Source organism: Scyliorhinus canicula, chromosome 14, assembly GCF_902713615.1.
Source record: "Scyliorhinus canicula chromosome 14, sScyCan1.1, whole genome shotgun sequence".
Classification (NCBI taxonomy): Eukaryota; Metazoa; Chordata; class Chondrichthyes; order Carcharhiniformes; family Scyliorhinidae; genus Scyliorhinus; species Scyliorhinus canicula.
The window spans coordinates 25668065-25679583 of NC_052159.1; the positions used below are offsets into that span (position 1 = coordinate 25668065).

General features: G+C 48.1%; 1 protein-coding gene across 4 annotated transcripts in view; it reads right to left on the reverse strand.

The window, feature by feature from the left end:
* The window catches only part of cnga3a (cyclic nucleotide gated channel subunit alpha 3a), a 78902-nt gene extending 67960 nt beyond the window's left edge, over positions 1-10942 (reverse strand). The window contains exons 1-3 of one of the 4 annotated variants that reach the window (XM_038818718.1): positions 10677-10942; positions 4772-4872; positions 3860-3948 (exon numbers count right to left, since the gene is read on the reverse strand). The gene's annotated coding sequence lies outside the window, so the exon portion shown is untranslated. Of the gene's footprint in view, positions 1-3859; positions 3967-4771; positions 4873-10676 lie in introns of all 4 variants that reach the window. The other 3 variants (XM_038818716.1, XM_038818717.1, XM_038818719.1) reach the window with 3 other exon arrangements.
* Positions 10943-11519: the final 577 nt, after the last annotated feature.

Here is an 11519-nt window from a genome sequence, read left to right on the forward strand (position 1 = left end):
AGTGCTCGAGAGGACCTGCTCGCCACGCGGACATGTTCTGGTCCTGTCCCAAACTGCTGGGTTATTGAGAGTCATTTTTCAACACCATATCGGCAATCTTGAAGGTTGACTTAAAACCCTGGTCGTTAGTTGCTGTATTTGCGGTGTCGGACCAGCTGGAGTTGAGGATGGTGCTGGGGGCGGATAGTTAGGCATTCACGTCGCCGCTGCCCGATAGCGGATATTGCTGAGCTGGAGGCAGGCGATGCCATCCATGCCGCTGCGTGGCTGGGTGATTTGATGGAATTCCTGGACCTTGAAAAGGCTACGTTCTTGGTGGTTGGGAGGGGGTGTCGATCGTTGGGTTCTATCGTACATGGCGCCCATTTATTATGCACTTTAAAGAGCTGGTCACTGTTAGCTGTTGGTGGGGGGAGGGGGATTGTTTGTTATTTGGGGTGTATTTCTGCTTTTGGGGTTCATGTTGCTGTTGTTGCTTGTAATTTTTGATGCGTGTGTTGTTATGATGTTAAAAATATTTTCAGAAGGAAAAACAGATTCTCTGGAGATTATCTACTGCTGTTGTTTCGGAGTTTACTGAGCATAAATTAGCTGCTGTTTCTGACATTACAAGCATGACTACAGTTCAGAAGCACGTCACTGGTTGTTGGACATTTCAGAAGTTAAATAATCTTGCATCAAACATTCGTTTGTCATTTATGTTTTCTGCCAGGGCAGCGCTTTGTTGTGGAGACATTCAATACGATGAACATTTAATCAAGTTAAACAAATGTACAACAATTAACATGAGACCTTGGTTTCATCTGGACAGCCATTCAGAGACCAGATCAAAGTGATACCAGGATCCAGCAGTAGACATTGCCTCCTGATCTTTGCCTGTGACTGATGTGAGACATTGATTGCGACAGCAAGGTAGCACAGTGGTTAGCACTGTCGCTTCACAGCACCAGGGCCCCAGGTTCGTATCCCGTCTTGGATCACTGTCTGTGCGGAGTCTGCTCGTTCTCCCAGTGTCTGCGTGAGCTTTCTCCGGGTGCTCCGATTTCCTTCCACAAGTCCCAAAACATGTGCTTGTTAGGTGAATTGAACATTCTGAATTCTCCCTCTGTGTACCCGAACAGGCGCCAGAGTGTGGTGACTAGGGGCTTTTCACAGTAACTTCTTTTTTTAAATAAATTTAGAGTGCCCAATTATTCTTTTCCAATTGAGGGGCAATTTAGCGTGGCCAATCCACCTAACCTGCACATCTTTGGGTTTTGGGGGCCAAACCCACGCAAACACGGGGAGAATGTACAAAGTCCATACGGACAGTGACCCAAAGCCGGGATTGAACCTGGGACCTCAGCGCTGTGAGACAGCAATGCTTTTCATAGTAACTTCATTGCAGTGTTAATGTAAGCCTACTTGTGACAATAAAGATTATTATTATTGATTGGCCATCTATGAAAGACTGTTAGGCAGATGCATGTCAGCCAAGAAATCTTACATTTTTCAACAGGAAAGACAAGAAATCCTTGATATCTGGCACCTTTTTGAGTTGTTGGGCATTTAGCAAGGATGGTGGGCACTACATAAGTGAAGTATGGCTTTAGTGACACCATCTAATAAACAATAAACATTCATTTGGTAACCTGCAGACTTTACATTAATATGTGTTGCTATTAGCGCCACTGCAATCTCCAGGTGGCTCTGGCACATGGTTGCCTGTGAGAAGGCAGCCCTGTCCTGGGCCTTGCCCCCCGCCTGCACAGAATGCCCCATGCCTTGCATACGCTGACCCATATCCGACACCGTCGCCCCATTACCTCCACCGCGGTCGCTACCCATGCGGTTTTGATCTGGGTGGGACGTATGACCAGCACCACCCCCTGCTCCTGCACGCAGATGGACTCCTCCACCTGCGCCCGCTGATGCTGGATGCCAGCCGTCATCCCCTCCCGTAGCCCCTGCCTGTGTCGTGAGGATCTGCAACTAGGCAGGGGTTCTCACTGCCTCGCCCGCCGCTGACCTCCGCGTCGGCGACATGCCTTTCCTCCGGGCCGCCGACCACCGTACCCTCTGCTCAGGCATAGTGAGGGGCCGCAGGTTTGGTGGTCTCCCTCTGGTCTTTTCCCGCTACCGGCGGTTGTGCACAACCTTGTCCTGGGGGGGGCATGGCAGACACAAACAATGACACTGTTAGACAGTCCGGTGCATGCAGCCCAGGGGTGGGTAGATGATGGCATCAGTGACCAGGGCACTTGGCCATTGCGGCTGGCATGGGTGCAGGCATGTGGGGAAGGGCGGGGGTGGCCATCTCCCGATTGGGGGGGGGTCTGGGTTACATGTGTGTGGGGGTAGGTGGGTTGGTGCCAGGGACACAACACTGCCTACTCACCCTGGCCACCCTGAGGAGTTCGTGCAGTTTCTTCCTGCACTGGATGGCAGTCCGGGCGACTTTGCCAATGTTGCTGACCACGTCCACCATCTGCGCCCAGGCACGGTGAACAGCGGCACCTGACGACCTTCCTCCCGGGCCGGGGTACAGGATCATCGCCTCTTCTCCACGGCATCGAGGATGGTCTCCATCTCTGCGTCCCGGAACCACGGTACTCCTCTCCTTCCAGCCATGTTGGCTGTGACGGTGTGTGTGTGTGGGGGGAGGGGGGATGAATCGCTTAAATGCGGCTGCAGCTATGCAGAAATCATGGAACCAGCGAATCCGGCGCCATTTCGCTTGTAAACGGTGGCGTTCACATGACGACTGTGCTAGCCCCTTTAGAGATGCTGAATAGATGCACCTGTCACGCCGTTTTTGCCATCTTAAAAGTTCACAGTTTTAGATCATAGAATTTGCAATGGGCCATTCGGCCCATCAAGTCTGCACCAGCTCTTGGAAAGAGCACCCTACCCAAGCCCACACCTCCACCCTATCCTGATAACCCAGTAACCCAAGGGGCTGGTTTAGCTCACTCAGCTAAATCGCTGGCTTTTAAAGCAGACCAAGCAGGCCAGCAGCACGGTTCGATTCCCGTTCCAGCCTCCCCGGACAGGCGCCGGAATGTGGCGACTAGGGGCTTTTCACAGTAACTTCATTGAAGCCTACTCGTGACAATAAGTGATTTTCATTTCCTTTTCATAACCCCACTCAATACTAAGGGCAATTTTGGACACTAAGGGCAATTTAGCATGGCCAATCCACCTAACCGGCACATCTTTGGACTGTGGGAGGAAACCGGAGCACCCGGAGGAAACCCACGCAGACACGGGGAGAACTTGCAGACTCCACGCAGACAGTGATCCAAGCCGGGAATCGAACTTGGGACCCTGGAGCTGTGAAGCAATTGTGCTAACCACTATGCTACCATGCTGCCCTCAACCGTTTTCATAACGGTGTCAGCATTTAGTATCAGAAACGGAGAATCCAACCCCAGATTTTCATTCTGATAAAACCCTCTATATATTCTCTCCAAAACAAATTGCTGAATTTATTCAAAGGATTGGAAATGCTATATTACTGAATTCGTCCTCTTTATATTCTTTGCTATGATCAGGATCATGCTTTATACATACCTTCCCACATTGCAATCACAAGAATATTCACAAGAATATTTTTAAGCTCGAAATATTAACGTGATTAAAAAGAAAAAGAAAACTTTGTCACCTCCGAGACATATAATCGATCCATGGAACATTTCAAGCCATTTTTGTGCTATTGGTATTGCTTACAACTGGCTTAAGCAATGCATGGAACAATGTAAATACCAGAGGTGGTGTGACAGTCATTGCAGTATTTGACAAAGTGTGGCACCAACGAGACCCAGCAAAATTACTGTCACTGAAATTCAGCGGGAAAACTCTTCACCAGTAGGAGCCATACCTAGGACAAAGGAAGATGTGTTTGTTGGAGACCGTTCGTCTTCACCCCAGACATCACTTCAGCTGTTGTCTTCCGAGCCACTCGTCATCCTGAACAAATATTGGACACTGTGGTGAATGTAATATATATGTTAATTCACAGTCTTTGTAAGCGCAGTAGCGCTATCCTACCACTAGGGGGAGTAGCGCTGGGAGCACTCAGGAACTTGTACTGGGCTCTACCCTTGGCTCCGCCCATGACTCCTCCCCCTAGTGCAGAGTCAGCCTGGGTCACTACGAGTTCATCGACAGGTAACAGGCTGGCTCTGAAGTAAGTCGATTAAAGCCTAGATTCACATCGGAAACACGTGTCTGGTGAATTGATGGTTCCATCAGACACATATTACATTCCTTCATTGTAGCTGGGTCATCATCCTGTATCTTTCTAGCTAATAAAGCAGTGAAGGTGCATTCGGCACACAAATCCCAACGGTTCAAGAAGGCAGTTCATTACCACCATCTCAAGGGCAATCATTGATCAACAATAAGTGCTGGCATTACCAACAGTGTCAAGCTCCTAAGAACGGTTATTTCCAAAAAAATACACAGATACACAAACAACAGTAACAACTTGCATTTATATAGAACATTGTGTCGAACTTTAATTTAGAAAACACCCCAAGGCATTGCACCCCAACAAATAAAATTTGACATTAAATCATGAAAAGAAAGTATAGTCAGCTTAACATCAGTCACAGGCAACGTATTAGAAACTATTATGAAAGACGTTATAGCAGGGAACTTGAATAAATTCAAGGCAATCAGGCAGAGGTTTGTGAGAGGGAAATCGTGTTTAACCAATTTATTGGAGTTCTCTGAAAAGAAGTAACCTGTGCTGAGCATAAAGGGGAACTGGTGGATGTACTGTACTTACATTTCCAGGAGGCATTTGATAAGGTGTCACACCAAAGGGTAATGCAGAAATCAAAGCTCATGTTGTAGGAGGTAACATATTGACATGGAGAGGAAATATGGCTATGGAAAAGAGAGTAGGCATAAAAGGATAATTTTCTGGTTGGCAGGATATGAACAGCATGCCATAGGGGCCTCAACATTTTACAATAACAATCATCTATATTAGTTTCACAAGTAGGCTTACATTAACACTGCAATGAAGTTACTGTGAAAATCCCCTAGTCGCCACATTCCAGCGCCTGTTTGGGTACACGGAGGGAGAATTCAGAATGTCCAATTCACCGAACAGCATGTCTTTCGGGACTTGTGGGAGGAAACCGGAGCAACCGGAGGAAACTCACGCAGACACGGGGAGAACGTGTAGACTCCGCACAGACAGTGACCCAAGCCGGGAATCAAACCTGGGACCTTGGCGCTGTGAAGCAACAGTGCTAACCACTGCTATGCCATCCATACTGATGCAAATGACTTGGAGTGGCCAACGGTATTGTTGCTAAATTTGCTGATAATTCAATGATTGGTAGGAAAGTAAGTTGTGAAGAGGACATAAGGAGACAATAAAAAGATATAGATAAGCTAAGTGAGTGGGCAAAGATCTGGCAAAAAGAGTATATTGTGGGAAAATGTGAAATTGTCCATTTTGGCAGGAAAAATAAAAAAAAGCATATTACCTAAATGGTGAGAGATTGCAGAGCTCTGAAATGCAGTGGGATCTGGCTGCCCTGGTGCACAGGTCACAAAATGTTAGTGTGCAGGGACAGCAAGTAACTAGGAAAGTTAATAGAACGTTATCACTTATTGTGAGGGGAATTGAGTACAAAGGGAGAGAGGTTATGCTTCACTTTTACAGGATATTGGTGGGACCACATTTAGATACTGTGTACAGCATTGTTCCCCGTACTTAATGAAGGATGTAAATGGGTTGGAAACAGTTCAGAGAAGGTTTACTAGACTAATGTCTAGAATGAGAGGGTTCTCTTATGAGGAAAGGTTGGGCAAAATAGGCTTGTATCCACTGGAGTTTAGAAGAGTAAAAGGCAACTTGGCTGAAATATATAAGATCTCGATGGATCTTAGCAGGGTGAATGTGGAAAGGATGTTTCCTCTTGAGGGGGAATCTAGAACTCAGGGATACTGTTAAAAATAAGGGGTCACCCAGTTAAGACAGAGATGAGGAGAATTGATTCCTATCAGAGGGCCTTGAGTCTTTGGAACTCTCTTCCTCAAAAGACAGTGGAAGCAGAGTCTTTGAATATTTTTAAGCAAGTGCTAGATAAATTCTTGATAAGCAAGAGGGTAAAAGATTATCAGGGATATCAGGAATGTAGTGTAGAGGTTAGAATTAGGTGGCCGTGATCTTACTGAATGGCGGAGCAGGCTCAAGGGGCCAAGTGGCCTACTGCTCATAATTCATATGTTTGTATAAAATATTACAAAAGAGGACAAACGCTTGGTCAAATAGCTAGGTTTTAACGAGTATCTTAAAGGAGGAAATAACGAGGTAGAGAAGCAGAGGGAATTTGAAAGATAAGGGCCTAGACTGAAGGCACACCCACCAATGAAGGCCCAAAGAAAATCGAGGATGTGTGAGAGGCCAGAATTGGAGGAGTGCAGAGATTTGGGAGAATTGTAGGGGTGAGGCCACGAGAGGGCCTTGAAAACAAAGGTGGAAACTTAAAAATTGCGGCATTGCCTTTGTAGGTCAGCGAACACCGACGTGATGCAGAGGAGGTTCACCAGGATGTTGCCTGGTATGGAGGGTGCTAGCTATGAAGAAAAGTTGAGTAGATTAGGATTGTTTTCATTGGAAAGACGGAGGTTGAGGGTGGACCTGATTGAGGTCTACAAAATTATGAGAGGTATGGACAGGGTGGATAGCAACAAGCTTTTTCCAAGTGTGGGGGTGTCAATTACAAGGGGTCACGATTTCAAGATGAGAGGGGGAAAGTTTAAGGGAGATGTGCGTGGAAAGTTTTTTACGCAGAGTGGTGGGTGCCTGGAATGCTTTGCCAGTGGAGGTGGTAGAGGCGGGCACGATAGCATAATTTAAGATGCATCTAGACAGATATATGAACGGGTGGGGAACAGAGGGAAGTAGATCCTTGGAAAATAGGCGACAGGTTTAGATAAAGGATCTGGATCGGCGCAGGCTAGGAGGGCCGAAGGGCCTGTTCCTGTGTTGTAATTTTCTTTGTTCTTTGATGGATGAGAGATAGGTTACAGGCAGCAGGTTTGGATGAACTCAAGTTTATGCAGTACTGCAGGACAGCCAAGGAGAGCATTGGAATAGTTATCATACATACACTCATAGCAGCAACTCTTATGATTGCTGTTCGAATGCTGAAATGGTAAAAAGACTTGCATTTATTAAGTGATTTTCATGAAAATCAGATGTCTCAAAGAACATTGCAGTCAATGAAATCAGCTCAGCAGGGTAACAAAACATTGTCGCTTTTCAGTACAAATGTTTAAAACATCACTTCTTAACAAAAATAAGAGCAAACAGAGTAGAAAACATGTATTGCCTAAACAGCCACCAAGATTTTCTTTAATTAATGTGATTGTAACAAATACCGGGTTATACTTTTGCCTCTTTAAAAAAAATTGAAACTGAGATTTAAATTAAAGAATGACGATATTGGCAGATAATCTGCTCTTTTAGGTCAAAGATATTTTAGTCAGTGGGTGGTGAGGGCTTGGAGCTCAGGGCCTGAAAGGGTGGCAGAGGCAGAAATCCTCATCCAATAGAGTACAGTACTTGATTACACGCTTGGAAGGGCTGCAACCTACAATGCTAGGAACCACAAATTGTGGGCAGCACGGTAGCGCAAGTTGATAGCACTGTGGCTTCACAGCGCCAGGGTCCCAGGTTCGATTCCCTGCTGGGTCATTGTCTGTGCAGAGTCCGCATGTTCGCCCTGTGTCTCCGTGGGTTTCCTCCACGTGCTCCTGTTTCCTCCCACAGTCCAAAGACGTGCAGGTTAGGTGGATTGGCCAAGTTAAATTGCCCTTAGGACCAAAAAGGTTAGGAGGGGTTATTGGGTTACAGGAAATGGGGTTGAAGTGAGGGCTTTAAGTGGGTTGGGGCAGACTCGATGGGCCGAATGGCATCCTTCTGCACTGTATGTTCTATGTTTTATGTTCTAAATCGGAAAGTGGGATTAGGCTGGATCTCTCTTTTTCAGCCGGAAACAGACACCGTGAGCTGACCAGTTACCCTCATAGATGTCTGATGTTTCAATGCTAAATCTGAATAGATCATTTACCCAGTCCAGCTAAGTCATAGAGTTTTACACACTTCGGCCCATCATGTTCGTGCTGGCCATCAATCGCCTATCTATTCTAATCCCATTTTCCCGCACTTGGTCTGTCACCTTGTATGCTATGACATTTCAAATGCTCATCTAAATGCTTCTTAAATGTGGTGAGGGTTCCCGGCCTCCACCACCCTTCCAGGCAGAGTTCCAGTTTCCCACCGCCCTCTGGGTGAAAAAGGGCTGGATTCTCCGGTCACCCAGCCCAGTGATTCCCGGCGGTGCGCCGTTCCCTGGCGGCGGGATTCACAACTTCCACCGCTTGTCAATGGGATTTCCCATGGAAGCCACCCCATGCCATCGGGAAACCTGTGGGCAGGGATGTGCTGCCAGCTGGATCAGGGAATCACAATGGTCGAAGAATTCCCGCCAAAGTTTTTCCTCAAATCCCGTCTAAGCATCCTGCCCCTTACTTTAAGATATAAATAAGCCCTTCTACAAAGGGGGAAAAGTTTCTCCCTAACTACCCTATCTATGTCCCTCATGTTGGGATTCGCTGGTCCACTGCCAGTGCACTCCCACCCGTGGGTTTTCCCAGTGGCATGGGGAGGATTTCCATAGGAATTGCCATTGACAGTGGCAGGATCGGGGAATTCTGCCACCAGCGAGCACTGAAACACATAGCCGGGAAGCTAGAGAATGACATCCTTGTACACCTCAGCCAGGTTCCTCCCTCAGCCTTCTCTGCTCTCAGGAAAACTACCCCAGCAACCCAGGAATGTTGGTCAAACAACACCGGGGTCCTTCAAGGATCCATCTGCCCCAATATTGGAAGCAATCGAGCCACCAATGAGTGGACTATCCATTAAACGAGATTCAACCAGAGAACACTGGTGGTGTCTCAGCAGGTCTGTCTGTGGAGATAAAGAACAGAAGAGTGACTGCGTTAACTCTGCTTCGCCCTCTGGAGAGGCTGTCAGACCTGCTGAGAATTTCCAGCACTTTCCATTGAGGTTTCCCGCATTCGCAGCATTTTGCTTTTGTTGCCACACCGACATTTTGACAATGACATTCAGGCAGAGCTCCGGGGCAGTTCCTGGGAGCAAATCTAACTGCAGATGACGGGACATTTAAATTTTTTTAAAAAGGAGCATTGATTTTTGTTGGGGCTATGCCATAACTCCAGTGCTCAAAGAACAGTCTTGTTTTTCTGTTGGTGTGGAGCAAATGAGACACAACATTGGGGGGGGGGGGGGGGGGTTGGGGGAGAGAAGGGAAAGGTAATGTTACTGGGAAAAGGGAGGTGTATAGGATCATGAAGTGCAGAAGGAGGCCATTCAGCCCATTGAGTCTGCACCCAGTCTATGAAAGAACACTCTACCTTGGCCCACTCCCCCCCCCCCCCCCCACCTCTATCGCTGTCGTCCCACCTAACCTGTGGACACTAAGGGGCAATTTAACATGGCCAATCCACCTAACCTCCCTTTGGACTGTGGGAGGAAACCGGAGCACCCGGAGGAAACCCACGCAGACATGGGGAGAAGATGCAGACTCCGCACGAACAGTCGCCCGAGGCTGGAATTGAACCCGGGTCGCTGGCACTGTCAGGTGGCAGTGCTGACCACTGTGCCACCCATCTGTCCTGAGCGGGCAGCCTGCCTGCCTTCCAGTTCGTGTTATCAGTTCTCATTCACCTTCAAACTGAGATCGCTCGCCATGGTTACTGGACGGGGTAACCATGGCGATCCAGGTAGCCGAATGAAAGCAAGGATTTCCACACTGAGTGGCCCCACACGCTTTGAAATGTAACAAAAAGGAAACAGACGAGCCGCAAGCTGACCCCTGTCTCACCTCCCACATTGAAGGAAATCTGCTGCAGGTTTGGGATCCCAGTTGGATTGACCCCTGGGGATTGAGGGGGATTTCTCAATAACACTGCTCTGTAACTTCCAGCAGCTAACTTTCTCACAGTGCCCGCTTCTTTCGGAGTTTAAAAACAAAAGAAACGATTGCAGAAAGCACACGCTGGGTTTAAAAACCAGAGTTAAAAACAAAACTAAACCCCGGGGGGCGCTGAAAATCTCCCTAAATCCCCTGCAATCGGGTTATGGAATTGGGGGGAGTGGGAAAGGCGGATTAATCCATGCACTCTGCAGTTTGACAAACTGGGGCATTAATGGACTCCACACTGACTCCAATTAACTCTCCTTTTCCACTCTCCCTCCCTCTCCACAGATGCTGCCAACCCAGCATTTTGTGCTGTGGTAATGAGGGATTTATCCCGGAATATTCACCAGCAGCATCAGGATACAGTGGGAGCAAAGAGGTGAATGATTCAAGGGAGGAGAGGAGGGGGTAGCAACTTCCCCCTCACCTCCCATTTGCTGCTCTTCACCAGTCCCCTTTCTCTCCATCCATAGTCTCCCAGTCTCCAGGCAGGGGACAGCCTGTCCCAAACTCAGGCAGTCCAGGGGGCAGTGAGATGCTGAGATCTGGCAACTTTCTCCCCCACCCCCCACATACTGTCAAACTCCCCCTGTCTTTTCTCTCTCTTTAATAATCACAGACAGGCGCCTGTCTCCTGTATTCAGTTCCACAAGCGCCCCTTACCTTTGAGGGAGGTTTTCACACTGATTCTCCTGGTGTTGGATGTTGGTTCCCAGTTACCCGGCTCTCTCTCTCTCTCTCCAGCCTGACTTGCTAATGCAGACTGCGCCCGCTGCTTGCCTGGTGCTTTGATTCCTTCCGCTCATCCCAGGAGAACCTGACGAGTGTATTTTTTTTTCACTGAGTGACGGCTTTTCTGTTAGAATTATTCAACCCCATGCTTCCATCTCCTCGCTCGCAGAGGACACCCATCCATTCAACACTGCGCAGGATCAGGGTGAATGAGAGAGGGAGAGAGAGATGGAGAGAGGATCCTCATTAGATTGAAACTGGTGTTGGTCTTGAGGTGGGGCTTGGAGAGAGGTGGGAGGGGACAGGTCAGATGGAGAGAGAAAGTGGGGGGGAACAGGTCAAATGGAGAAAGAGAAGGTCAGAGCGACACATGAAATGAAAATGAAAATGAAAATCTCTTATTGTCACGAGTAGGCTTCAATGAAGTTACTGTGAAAAGCCCCTAGTCGCCACATTCTGGCGCCTGTTTGGGGAGGCTGGTATGGGAATCGAACCTTGCTGCTGGCCTGCCTTGGTCTGCTTTAAAAGCCAGCGATTTAACCCAGTGAGCTAAACCAGAGAAGGTTGGGGGGGGGGGACAGGTCAGATGGAGAAAGTGGGGGGGCAGGTCAGGTGATGAGAGAAGGGGGGAACAGATCACAATGGGGAGAAGGGGGAGACAGGTCAGAAGGAGAGCAGTCAGGGGAGAGGTCAGATGGAAGGTCAGGGGAGAGAGAGGGAAGGGTAACTTGTAGGAGATGGTAGTAAGACACACAGATGAACAGTCGTACCAGG